The sequence below is a fragment of the Platalea leucorodia genome, assembly GCF_965183815.1.
Source record: "Platalea leucorodia genome assembly, chromosome: 3".
In the NCBI taxonomy this organism is placed as follows: Eukaryota; Metazoa; Chordata; class Aves; order Pelecaniformes; family Threskiornithidae; genus Platalea; species Platalea leucorodia.
Window position 1 is genome coordinate 10,721,354 of NC_138825.1, and position 11,619 is coordinate 10,732,972.

Consider the following 11,619-nt stretch of genomic DNA (forward strand, 5'->3'; position numbering starts at 1 on the left):
CCAGTCCCACCCTACCAAATAGCCACTGTAAGGAGCTTTAAAAACGTATATACTTAGCGCAAGGAGATTGCAGCAGACAGGTAAGCAATTAGGCAAAACAAGCAGCAAGTTCTAACACAGCCGCCATGCAAAGGTACTGTTCGTTTCCTGTGACAACTGTTGTATCTAATTGATGTAAGATGTTTAAATGTATTTGACACATAACATTTTGCTAATGATCTCTGGTTTCAGACCTCAGTGTTATGAAGCAGCGTGAAGGTCCCTTATGTACGCACCCCACCAAAATTGGTAGGACCTAGGCAAGCATCTAAAACCACCATGGTAGCAATGTACCTAAAACAGATGGTTGTATTATTGGACTATGATTTGAAATGTTATTGTTAGAATTAGCAGTTTAAAGCCTGATGTAGCAAAAAAAACCCAACCCAAAACAAACCAAACCCAAACAAAAAACCCATTCCCAGCTTCAGTTCTCCTTATTTTCCAAATCTATGCTCAACAATATTTCAGCAGCTGCCTCTGGAGAGGCTAAAATATCCCTGCAAGAGTCAGGCACACCCAGGAGAAGGACACAGACTGCTGGAGATGGGCACTGCTTCCCCTGTCCCATGAAGCTAGCCCACGGCAGCAGCCAAAGGAGTGTTATTTCAGATCCTTCTGTAACAGCAAGTCAGGAGAGTTAAGCAGTGCCCAACAGGCCAGGCAGAGGCAGAAAGGGTTTGTCCCAGCTTCCCCAGGACACTCCTTTCCTACTTTCCATAGGAGGTCTCTAATCTGCTTTTGCTGCTGGTGGCTGGAGATAATAGTAGCTGTACTGCCTTGGGCATTTTTCTTCAGGATCTCATCGGGTCCCCTGAATGGGGACAACAGATGCACTTCCCTAGGTTCCCAGTCCATTCCCTGGATGAAAAGTTATCTACCGTCGCAGTTATCTCAAATGGATGGCTCTGGGAAGCATGGCTTAGGCCTGAAAAAGGCCCTGTTGTGAGGAGACAGGGGAGGTAAGATTAAAGAGAAAAGCAGCAGGAAAGCTGGACCACATCATCTGATTGAAATCTCAGGTTTTACTCTCAGTTTACTGAAACTCCCCCCCCCCCCCTTCCAAATTTTCTCATGACAGAATGAATTGCTCTATCAGCAAGTGTAAAAGGAAATGATTAATTTACCCCTCCCATCCAAACTGATTACCAAGACGGCTATATCTTCAGGACCTGAGTAATGAATGAGCTTCCTGTGATTATAGCCAGGCACACCAAGAGGGCTCTGGTGTTAGCATTCACGCCTCTGGGTCAAAAGCTGTAAGGACCACACAGCATATCTGTGCTCATCAGAGAGAGCAGCAACGTTTTAGCACGGCAAACAGTAACTCCTGTAGTCTTTGACCTTGTGCACAGTAGTAATCTTGTTTAAAAAAAAAAATCTCTGTTTCACACTGCACGACACAGCATATGGAGCACTAGGCTAAGGGGAAAATGCTGGAGTCCTGGTTTTCCTGCCATGCAGACCAGAGCAAGGGTAGCATGCCAGATTGGACTTTCTTTCCGAAATGTGAGGCTCAGCTTGCTGGGAGAAACATAAGAGGAATCGGAAGCTCCTATCTCACAGAAAGACAAAATGCTGCCAGCAATTAATGGATGGTGTCTTGCTTCCTTACATGACAAGCCTCACTCCTGGTGAGATGGGAATTCAGCGTGAGCTGGAAGCTGCAGTTTCTTACAGCTCCTTCTCTTGTGGTGGCATGGTTCCCAGTTGCTGATCTTACCATGTGCCAGGCAAAAATCTGTCCTCCTGCTATCTTTGGCCTCCATGCTATCAAATGCTGACCCTGATTCAGAGCCGCGCTGGTCTGAGTTAAATGGCATAGCAGCGAGGCAGCGGGGCTTCTCTGCACTAACGCGCTCCCCGTTGCTAACAGCGATGGGAAAACCAGGCTGGGGATCCAAGCGGGGACGTGATGGTCACCCTCTTCCATTCTGTCCTTCAGATCAGATGTTGAGCCAAAGCCTCTTCTCCAGCTGCTTTCAAGGTAGAAGTTACAAACTGTCACCATCATTCTCAAAAAGAATAAAAAACAAACCTCAGCCTTAGCGCACAGGCCAGCATCCCCCCTTCCCCCCGGAGGAAAATGGTTTCTGTGTTAAACTTTCACAACTAAACCTGAAACCCAGTGATGTTTGTTTTAGGTTTTGTTACAAACCTAGAACACAGGCCAAGTTTGCAAAAAAAAAAAAAAAAAAACGGGCAAAGTTTCAAGCAAATCAAGACCGATTTATGGTTTTGAGTGGAAACCATACTCAATTCACTACTTTCACAGGGGTTTGATCTGAAACCAGGCACAATCTGGCAGCCTCAAGCTGACTTTTGCTTCAGGTTAAATCGAAAGCCAAACCCAGCACATCTCCCCAGGTACCCAGGTCTGTGGGGTCCTTGCAGTAAGGAAGGATTCACAATCACAGATGCTCTAGAGATCCCATAATTGCACGGCAGTACCCACACACCGGTGTAAGTCACTCCGGTCTCACATGAGCAACAGATCTGCCTTCAAGGCAGTACTGTAATATATGCTGAGAGCTTTCAGTATAAAATACGTCATATCATTCAAATTCTAGCCTGTAATTTTTCATTTGTTGTTATTTTTTCCCCCCATTTCCTTTAATTGTTTATTTTGCTTTTAATCTCTTTGCTGCTTTGGTACAGTTGGCTTTTTATCAGATTGCAGACAAAAATTCTGGTGGTCTTGTATCAAAGGCCGTAAGTTGTTGCCATAATTGAGAATGCTGTTGCGGCACTGATAGTAATTCAGCAATTTTACTGAGAGATAAGGCGCATGCCTTACTATGTGCATATACTGCATTATCTCTGAGCTTTCTCTCTCTCTGCCTAACACCGATACTTGTGTACGTTTTAGGCCTGCTTTCGAAATATTAAACAGAAGTGTCCATTTGAAAAAAAGTGATGGCAACTGTGCCATTGCTGGACAGACGGCGCAGGAGTCAGCATCTCACAGAGGCAGAAGGAAGGCTGAAGTAAATAATGGACAACCAAAGCCATTATTTAATGATACTGTGCCTGGCTTCTGCCATTATTTCACATCGTTAAATGTAACGTCTTGCCTCTCCCTGCCAGCCCTCCATTTTCCAAGTCCTACTTAATACCTTGTAGATCCAGACAGTGAGGGCTTATGCATCCCCGAGTCCAATGAGACGCTCCAGACACGCAAACATTCCCAATGCAACAGCCCTAAACCAGCACATCAGTATTAGGGCCGTGCAGTCCGTGCCTTATACAGATGTACGTGTGTGCTTAACTATATGCTGGGAGTAGACTTTCATGGGATTAGCCACTGGGAACGTTAAGTGCATGTTTAAGTTTTTGTGGGACTGGCAGGCCTATCTATTAACAAAAGAAACAGATACATAAATACTACTTTGCACGTATCCAGTCCCCCATCCTAATTCTTTGTATTTTAATCAGATTAAACATTGCAGAAACATATTATTTCATGACAAAAACGCCACAAGGAACAATCCTTTGTACAGGATATCAAAGAACCATCTTGAGACATGGCTCCAGTCGAGTTGGCACGGAAGAGGTAAAGCATCCCCGGCCACGAATCCTCCCTGAGCCAGCAGGAAGCCACAGGGAAGTTTGCTTGCTGGAGCCAGGCTCCTGGAAACGTGCTGCTCTCTGTAGTGGTTTCAACAACAACAACAACAAAAAATCCAATAGCAAGTATGATGGGCTTGACATATGAGCCGTTCCCCATCGTTTTGTCGCCACCTATTTCCCCAGGTCCCTGCTGAGATGGGCTTTGCCTCCCAGGAGGTCCTTTCCCAGCAGGAGGATACAGGTGGAGATACACCTCCTCCTCCGGCTGCAGCTGTGCTGGCCGAGTCGCTCCCACCGCCACTGTCCCTGCAGGTTCCCCGACCTGCTCCCTTCAAAATCTGCTCTTTAAGCCGCTTATCGGGCTCATTTTCACCTTGCTGTGACAAGCGACTGAGACAGGCTGTGAGCAGCAAACATCCGCCTGTGCCTTCGCGGGCGCATCTCCCGCAGGCCAGCGGGGGCCTGCCGGATGCTTTGGCTTCCTTCTCCGCAACACCTTGAGCCCCAGCAAGCTGTGACAGCCATCTCCGGGCACTCCTCCAAGCCGGGGGACCAGCCAGCGGGTTTTGCCCGCAATTCTTCACCTCTGCATGGACTTTGCAGGGGGTAAACCAAAGTAATGAATAGCCCAGCACTGCCAAGTAACCTGAGTAACCCTAGTCCTTGCCAGACAGAAGGCAGTTTGGGTTGGTATTCCTTCATTTATCCTTCCCAAATTTACCAGGCTATGTGATCTTTTCAAGCGTAAATCACCTGAGGTGACTAAGGTTAGGAACGAATTTCTAGATATTAATAACGACCGCCAACGATGCCGCCATTCAGCTTGTGCACGGAGCTGCCAAGTAGCAGACCAAATTCATCCCTAATGTAATCCCAACAAAAGGAAGGTTATTCCAGCGGGGGTAATTCTTACTTCTTCATGCTAGACACATGCCACTTCTTAAATCCAGTTTTCTATTTACATTTTAAGTATCCTCCTCGGAAGATAAGTGAATCAGGCAGCCGTGCTGTCTACTAAGGCTGACTGAAAAAATGAAAAGAGAAAACTATTCCAGCTGAAGCACAGCTGGACAACTTTTCTTGTTCCTATTATTTGATGCCCTTCAGGATATAAAGAAAGTCCGTGCTCCATTGTTCCAGTGACAGAATAAGGCCTGCTGAGACCCCACCACTTCATTACAAAACATCGCATGCTGGAGCAACCACAGAAGGCCACAGCTGGCCAGCTCTGGGAAAATCAGAAAAAAGAGTTTGCTAACTTAAAATGGCTTGAATTCAGAATTTCTGTCCCCTGCTAGTCGAAGCACACAGCATTATTTGTTGGTCTGGAAGGAAATGCCTGTCACCAAAGCCACCAGTTACCATACGTATGGTTTTAAAGGGCTACTGCCTTCACATTAGATGTTACGGCTGGAGAGAGAAGCTCTAGGACTTGACTGTCCGCCGGACATCGTAGCGCAGCTGCGGTGCCCCTGGACCAGCTCCCGCCTGCCCCTGCCTGAGAGTGCCAACAAGTCGGGCAAACACTCGAGCGACAAACCACATTTCTGCTTCAGTCAGTTGCTTGGGATGTTTCTCTCATGCCTATCAGCATCACCTCTCTTATCTGGAGCAAGCACAAGGCATTCTGCTCCTCCGTACATCCCCAGCCTGCCTGCTGGTGAGCAAGCAAGCCCCCGGCTTGAGCAGGGAGGTGGCTCCAAGTGCATCTCCATACCTGTAGCCCTAACAGGGCAAACCCACTGAAGGAGAGAGCCCTGCAGAGCCCCACAGGGGATGGGGTACATACTAATAAAACTAGCCCCCAATGCCTCTCGCGTGACCCTGCACATCTACCTCTGTATGACCGGGCAGCAAACTGAGAAAACCTGGAGTTTATTGAGATGAAAGCCTGGTGCTGGCAATCTGGTTGTTAGAAAACCAACCATCCAGCGGCACAGCCGTTTAGAACCGAGCGCCGTAAAGCTGCACGCATCCATCCCCTGTTACCTCAATTCTTCCTTCACTGCTGCTTCTTCAATATCTTTGCCAGGAAATACAAGGGCGCTGGTAATGCTCTTACCTTCCGCCATAGCCGGGGCTCTGCCCCAGGCGCTGTGTGAGCCCCGTCCTGTGCCCTGAAGACACAACCAGGAGTTGCAAGCGCTCCCCCGGGGCCTTTTGCTAATATGAGCTGTGACCGCCCATTCCCCAGGTTACACGCCTCGCTTTTCTTGTTTCTGCAGAAGCAATTGCTCAGCAGGAATTGAATGAGGCCAAAAAAACCCAAAAAATGTCTAGGAAAAAAAAGGCAAACCGAAAACATGCAATTTTGGAGCTTCCAAAATGAATGAAACATGGCAAACATTTTCAACTGTACCCAAAATATAGGGGGAAAGGACATACATATCTACATTTCTTGAAAGAAAGAGTTTGTTTGGAAAATGCCACAGCATTTTATTTCAATGCCTCTTAAACACAACCCTTTGATTTGCTATTTTGAAGTGGCATTTTCCACTCAAAAGAGACCTGAAATAAAAGAAAGTGTGAGAAGCAAGAGGGGTAACTAACCTCAAAACAAAACATTACATTCAAAATGCGATTCGGGTTGACCCAAAATAACACGTTGGGTTTTTTCTCATTTCCCCCTAACAAAAAAAAGAAGAAGAGTGGCCATTTCTTTCACTTTGACCCAATCCAGTTCTTTTTCTCTCCATTTTCCATCTCAGCCCCTGAACTGCGGCAGCTATCATTTTCGCAGGTCTTTCCAGAGGGCATATTCTCTGCTTTGTGCCTCCCTGCCATGCAGTCCGTGGGCAAACAGAGAGCGAGGAACAAAGCTCTGCTCCTCCGGGGCGAACCAAATCCTCAGCTGCCTTGTTTTTACTCAATCTTAACTTCTACATAAGAAGTGAGTCGGTATTATCTGGGCTGTCTGACTCATGAATTTCAGGAGCATCTAAAACACTCAATGCAGATACAGTCTTGGTGTAAGTGCGTGAAGCAGGCAGGGTAAGGGGAATCTGTTCATATTTAATCTTCTTTCTAACTCTGTCACGCTTACTGTGCAGCTTTGGCAAGTCGATTTGCTTCCATGGCTCAGTTTCCCTGACTCCAGAGCAGAAACAAGCTTTATCAGCACAGCAAGCTGCTGTGCCTGCTCGTGGGTGCACTCTCCTGAAAACAGCACGTTAACCACTGCACTCTTGTGCAGCAAAGTTTCTTTCCCTCTATTTCAGCATCTACAGAATACAGAAAGGTTGTAATGGTCTAAACCTGCCTAATGTGTGCATCTCTTTTGGGATGTTACTCTGCTTGCAAGGGCAGCCAAGCTTTGAGAAAAACAGCTTCTTCCTTCCCCACCTTTCCCCTTTTCACTTTTTTTTTTGTTGTTGCATCTTCCTCCGCGGGTTTCCGGCGGTTCCTTACAGCCCCACAACAGACAGCTGTGCTCACTGTACCTGTGTGTGTGTCTGTCTCTTCCTCCCCAGGAGATTTGTCTAGAAGATAAGCACAAGCTTGCGGAAATCCTGTGGCACTGACCTTAGGGCAGCTCTTTGTAGCGGGGATCCCAGTGACATTTTGGCCTTCTCGGGGTCCCGCTGACAGACACATCCATACATTTTGCATCCCCTGAAAATCTGAAGTAAAGCTTTGGGCGCCTTACACCATCTCCCCAAACACCCGAGGCTCCACCGCTGCTCTGTGGTTTTCCTGCGGCCAAGCATACTTTCATTTTCACGTGGTGGAGGGGAACGTGGCGTCTGGGTTTCAGCCAGGGAATCCTGCACTGAGGTCCTGCGTGCTGCACCCTAAAGACACTGCACGCAGAAGAATGATCCCTCTGTGTGGGATCGACAGGGAATTTATCCCTCGAGATCTGGGAGAGCAGGGGTGTAAACGCACGGCAGTTATGAGGTGCTTAGTTGCGTGATGACTCTGAAGCGAGAAAGGAGCAGTGAAGGGAGGAAGAGTTGGGGAGGGTGGTGAGGTGGGTCAGGCATGAGTCTCCGGCGTAGGAGAATCCTGTCTTCTTGGCATGGAATAAGGTCCGTTCGTTGTGTATTAAGAAGGGCTTGTTGGGAGAAAAAACATATCCAGAAACGAAAATTGGGACAAAACAATATCCCAAAGATGCTTGTTAGGACGCCAGGATGGACGCAAGCCTTGGGCACCTGGTTACCCTGAGTCAGAGAGAAGCGGGGCGCGGAGCCCCCGCGGTTTGACTGAGGTTATAGAGGATTTCAGGGGCACCCGCGGGCAGGCAGCCAGATCTCAGCCTTTCCCAAGGAGCCACCTTAGTACCTGAGACAGCCACCTTCTCCTCAACATCACGACAAAACTTCCCAAGACAGACCCTACAATATTCATCACAAAGACACACAAATACACCTAAAAACACAAAGCCAGGCTCTCTTTTCCCTGAAGCTGGCACTTCATACGACTTATCAGACTTTTCCAGTTCCACTCCAACCAAAGGGGTATACGGATGCATTTTTTTTCCTAGTTTAGAAAAGCAAAAAATATTTCTTGGGCTTTTGTTTCAAAAATCACTACACTGTGACATTCTTCAGCAAAATATTTCAATTAGGGTTTTATTGTTCTTTTTTTTTTTTTTTTTTTTCAGTAAGACGGATTTAGTATCTGGTTCCACGGACTCAGCAAGAGAGTAAATCAGAATTTATAGGAAACTGGGAAGTCCCAAGTGGACCTACCCGGGTACAGAGCAAAGATTTAAGATTTATTTGAGGACATGGAAGTAAAAAGAACAACAACATTTCCTTTGGGAGGAGCAGCTCTTGCGTTCATGGCTTCCAGTTTAAACAGAAATGTCTTCCCTCAGCAATTTCGCCTCTCGGGGAACGCAGAAGATGTACCGCAACTGGAAGAGGACAGGGAGGGGAATCCCTAGGACTCGATGACAACGTTAAGTAATTCCAGAGACTCTCTTACAGGAAACAAAAGTCAAAAGAGGAAAAGGAAAAAGGTCAACAACACCTTCCAGTTCAAAACTCTCTGTAAGCCATTGTTTTGCAGATGAAAATGTCAAGGGAGGCAGTGTCTTCTGGTGGTGAATATTCCCATATTTCCTCTTCCTTTTGAGCTTGGCTAGCACATTTGTGTGGAGCCCGGTAACCCCGCAGGCAGCTGAATAACATTTTCTGCGATGTCTAGACACAGGAGAGCACCGCGCCTCCAAAATTAGCCCAGGATACTCTCCAACCGCGACGCTCTAGGAGAGGGATTGCCAATGTCTGATACTTGAAACGGATTGCAAAATCTTTCCCCCCAACAGTGAGTTACAAGTAAAGGCTGCCGTCGAATAAAGGCGGCAGAGGAAGCCTCGCTCCGGCTGGAGCTTGGGGGGTCCCTCTGTATACCCGCAGGCCGATGGAGCTGATGGCTCTCTGAAGCTACCCGTTCGGCTCCCAGGAGCCATGGAGGTGGAGAACGAATTTGGCATCAATCCCATACGGACTCAGAAGGGAGGACTCTGGTTCTGCAGGGGAGCACAGCCTGTGGCAAGGTCTCCATAGCCGCATACCTTCAGGGAGCTATGTTAAAGGCCAGTTGCTGGTCTCACCATGGTATACATATCCAAAATAAAGGCACCAGTGGTATTAGCCCTGGTCTATACCACCATACGGGAGAGGAAAAATTTTCTCGAATAGTCTTAATTAAGAGAAAGACACCTAGAGCTAAACAAATAATTCTTTACACTGAGCATGACCAGCCCTTCTCAGCCTGCAAACCACTACACAAAATCTTCGCACCACGGGGAGCCCTCAGACCCTGACCCCTGAGCCTGAAAACCATGTGGAGGAGGAGCTGGGAGGCAGAAAGGGAGAATTACCCCATCCCTGAGCTCCGAAGCTCCCTGGGTCACGCTGGGTGCCTGGCCACAGGAGTGCCTGGCCACAGGGGTGCCTGCACAGGCTCACATCCTCCAGGCAGTCGGCCACCCCCGATTCAGCGCTGGGTTCAACTTTTGCAGTCGCACACGTCTTCAGACCGGTGGGAATTAGAGGCTTTATGATCTGACTTCCATGATTCAGAAGCTTGCAATTTTGCGGGATGTGGGTGCTTCCCTCGCGTGGGACATCTGAAAGGCCAAGCCTTGCTCATCTTCGAAATTACATATAGTGTTTGGATATCTTTCATGTCACAGTGCAATTTCCAGGATGAATGCATATGCTGCACCCCTTTATGGTAAGTGTGTTTTAATTTAGGCCTCTCTGATGTAAGACCCTGAAAAGTGCATTTAAAATTGAAAAGGCAGCTGGTCCTCAACACTAAAGGCACAAATATGATACCGCAAAACATTTTCTGAAGGGCGTGCCTTCTTCAAACACACCTTCATTAGAAAGATTAAAATTCAGAAGAGAGACGGCATATGTCTTAGAGTCATTATTAAAAAAAAGAAAAAAGTCAGGGGAAGCATTATAACTAAGAATCTAAGTTTAATTCTTTATCCAAGTTACATGTTGGCACAAGTGCAAAGGAAAGGGCTCTTGTTTAGGCAGCAAAAAGTATTTGTAGGTGAAAACACTTATTTGGAGGGTGAAAAGTGTGTTTCATCTGTAGAGAGTTATTTTCAAACTTGGAAATCGGGGCATAAAGAATTTTCCTATGGTGGAGATGCACACCGGAGCACTTTTACTTAGGCCACACAGGGCAAACGATTACAACCACGGTCAGTTTGATGGGACAGCTTCACAGCAGCATTTCATTTCAATCCGTTCTGATATAAACTGTGAGAAGAGAATAAGCAGTGTGGTATTTAGGCTTGAAGCATTTAACTTTACTCCAAAATGCTCATGAGTTTGGAGTAATTCTGGTATGTCTCACAAACATGTTAGAATTTATTTCTGTCCTTTCTGATAGTAAATTACAGGGGAACAGAGGGGCTTAGGTGATTTAAATACCACTTACAGCCAAGCAATTGGACACGCGTAAATAAGCACGGGGAATTAAGCTCAAGTGGATGTTGTTTTCCTGCCCTAGATGACTCCCAAGTGCTCCTGAGTCTGAGTTCTCCCCCTGACACCTGGGTATCTCCTCGGGCTGTCATTTCTTCTTCTGTAAGGGAAGACTAACGCTCCTCACCCTAACAAACAACTGTGAAGGATACTAACAACAATTAGTATGTAAGACCAGACATGATTACAGAGATGCACTAACTATATCAAAAGTCACAATATATCATTTATTACCTGCGTGACTATCTTTTTTCAAGATCTCGTGTTCCTCAGTGATTATCTCTCCCCGATACTTGGGAAATGAATATAAGAAAATTCTATACGATGAAGTGCCATTGTTAAAAGTTCAAAACTCCTTTTGGGGTAATTGTGTGCAGCGAAGTAAGTTACTGCAAAGCTTCCATGGCTTTCTGGTACAGCAGATTTTACGGTCAAGTAAAGCTCTGGCCATGATTTTGGTGACAGCTGTATAGTGGTGGCACTAAGTCCTTTCCACAGAAGGCAGCAGGCTCTGGTGCCCTTTCTCAAAGGGTGCCTTGTTCATCCCATTACTAGCACAGGTAAAGTCCATCTGCAGAGGGGATAGAGTTGACCTTGACTTGCTACAGCAAGGTGAAATCACCTCTGCTTTGCATCTTCCCAGGATTTTAAAACAAGACAGCTATCCATCTGTCTTTCAAGAAGACAAAGACTTATCCTGGTTTGCCTGCAACCCCAAGACAAGAGAAGGGCCGAAATTCGGACTGCCATCTCCCAGGCCTCCGATCAAGTCCTGTAGGAAAGCTTTCACATTTGTTACTTCCTTAGACTCAGAAACGTCAAAGGGAAGACCCAAATCTCTAGAGCTGAGCAGGAACCAATTTATAAGCAGCTTTTCAATGTCACAGTTATCCAGAGCATTTTATGCAATAATAAATTAAATACTGGTAGCGTGGCGATGGCTTTGGTACGAGGAGCAGCAGTTATATGCAAGGTAATGCATATGGGCCATGCGGTTAGGGTAATTCTGTCACCCCTCGATGAGTTTTGGACTACATTGTATGGGAGGAAC